Raw genomic sequence first — 2,500 nt, forward strand, 5'->3', positions numbered from 1 at the left:
AGAGAGAGAGAGAGAGAGAGAGATGTACGAGTATGAAACTTGAGGACGAAAGTACGAAAAAAATAAAATAAAACAACACAACATGAACAGATGAAAGACAGAAACTTTGAAGATCAGAAGGTGGTGAGTTTTATGAAGAGAACAATGCCTTGGAAACACACACACACACACACACACACACACACACACACACACACACACACACACACACACACACACACACACACACACACACATAAACAAACATAAAAAAAAACACACACCAGCACCAAACAGAAGAGAGAGAGAGAGAAAGAGAGAGAGAGAAAAAAATTGACAATACCAAGAAGAGCCAAAGAAACATAGGCCTTTTTCCTCCATCATACCTTTCCCCCACAAAGGAGTGCAGATGAATAGAACGAGGCTGACTGAGGAAGAGGAGAAGAAGGAGGAGCAGAGGAAGGTGAAAAGGGACATTTAGCTTACATATTATCCTGTCTGGAGTAATGATCATGAAAACTGCGACCATATAAAACCCTGGGAAGGACTTGTGACCTTAATGGCCTGGCTCTCCCTAACGGTCGTTCTGATAACACTGGAAAGTAGCTCAGGCCCCGGTTGGTGAGAAAGAGAGAGAGAGAGAGAGAGAGAGAGAGAGAGAGAGAGAGAGAGAGAGAGAGAGAGAGAGAGAGAGAGAGAGAGTATAGAAGATCCACATAAGGTAGTTTGGCTTGAATCCCTCCTGTGACATTGACTGGTGACTACACACACACACACACACACACACACACACACACACACATGAATGGACGACATTATCATTACTATTCTTCTCTTATATTCCGTAAGCAGCATTCACTAACAAGTAATTATTTCGGGTGAATTGCGTATAGATAAAGCTTAAACTCACACAATCCGTGGCCGCCGTGGTACAGGTGGGACCGCAGGCTCGGGGGGTCCAGTTCGAATCCTGGCCACGGTGGCAAGGTAGGAAGGGTAGCAGTTCCCAAATGCCATGTCCAGAGTTCTTCGTTAGGATGCTCCGTCTTTGCCCCGATGGACGAGGAGACCGGAAACCAAGAATCTTTATCCAAAATTCACGATATCACCTCTAAAATATCTCCATTAATAGAGGAGGTGATATAGCAAAATTCATAGAGTTAAGATATGTAGGAAGTGAATCACAGGCATTTTGGTGTGGCAAGAACGAGGATGAATTCAGACTACTTCTTAGGTATGCATGAAAAATAGAGAAATACCCCCATTAATAGAGAAAGTGAGGCATAGAACTCATGGAGTTAAGGTGTGTAGGGAGTGACTCATGAACATTTTGGCTTAGTAAGGCTGTGGAAGTCAGATTACTTTTCAGGTATTCAGGAAATTTTCTTCCATTAAGCACATTAAGAAGTGATGAAATAGCAGAGAGAGAGAGAGAGAGAGAGAGAGAGAGAGAGAGAGAGAGAGAGAGAGAGAGAGAGAGAGAGAGAGAGAGACTCGTACCTTCCCTCATTACCAAGGTCTTTTCCTCCTTCCCTACAGGGTTTATGGTTGAATCTCGAGGGAACACGGGCGGAAATGGAGGGAGGTGATAAAGGATTCCCACCGTTGCCCCTTCGCCACTCCCAGCCGGCATAACGAGAGGTAAGACGCATTACGGCTCGAATCTTTAGTTTAGACGATGGACTGACTGGTTAGAGATCGTGGACTGGATAGAGCCATACCGTTTTTGTAGCCTAGAGAGAGAGAGAGAGAGAGAGATGGGAGAGGGTCTTTTCTTTTCCATTCGCTGTTTCCCTTGAGTGAGAAGGGTTGGTTAGCGCCATGTACAAGTCTCCTGTTGTTTCAGTTCCTTGCATCTTCCTACCGCTTCTTCTCTTTTCTCCTTTCTCTGTTTCCCTAGAGTGAGAAGGGCTGGGGTTAGCGCCATATTTCTGTCCCTTGTATTCTTCCTCTGTGACAATGGTTATGACTGAAGAAGGCGCAGAAGACTGAACGCCTATTCTAACAACTATTGATCTATCCATCTATCTTTAAACACACACACACACACACACACACACACACGCACACACACACACACACACACACACACACACACACACACACACACACACACACACACACACACACACACACACACACACACACACACATAATGAAAGGAGGTCAGCCGAGCATTAAGAAAAACAAAAATGAGGCAAAAGCTCGCTAAATGTCGCTCCCCAAAAATGCGAACACTGGAGGAATCTCAATGAGAGAGGGGTCACTTAAGGTCGCGAGGAGTCCTCAGGTCTTGATTTTGCCTCTCAGAAGGAGTTCAGTTTGTATGAAAGGGTAAGAACTGAATAAGGAAGACGCCCCAGGGTACTCAGTGAGATGGTGGGGGGAATAATGTTCCTGCTCTTGCCTCAGTTTACTAAGGTGAACAAAGTAACAATGATAGCAGAAGCAAGGTGATTCTCCAGTGATTCTCAGTGAGTTGGCTAGAAGGAATGATGCTGCTCTTGTCAATTTAGTAAGA

At 44.8% G+C, this 2,500-nt stretch overlaps 1 protein-coding gene across 2 annotated transcripts in view; it reads left to right on the plus strand.

Moving 5' to 3' along the window:
* Positions 1–1,528: 1,528 nt before the first annotated feature.
* The window catches only part of LOC135098628 (GTP-binding protein 10-like), a 115,689-nt gene continuing 114,717 nt past the window's right edge, over positions 1,529–2,500 (plus strand). The window contains exon 1 of one of the 2 annotated variants that reach the window (XR_010267186.1): positions 1,529–1,620. The gene's annotated coding sequence lies outside the window, so the exon portion shown is untranslated. The remainder of the gene's footprint in view (positions 1,621–2,500) is intronic. The other variant, XR_010267185.1, reaches the window with a different exon arrangement.

This window comes from Scylla paramamosain, unplaced genomic scaffold, assembly GCF_035594125.1.
Source record: "Scylla paramamosain isolate STU-SP2022 unplaced genomic scaffold, ASM3559412v1 Contig71, whole genome shotgun sequence".
Taxonomy (NCBI): Eukaryota; Metazoa; Arthropoda; class Malacostraca; order Decapoda; family Portunidae; genus Scylla; species Scylla paramamosain.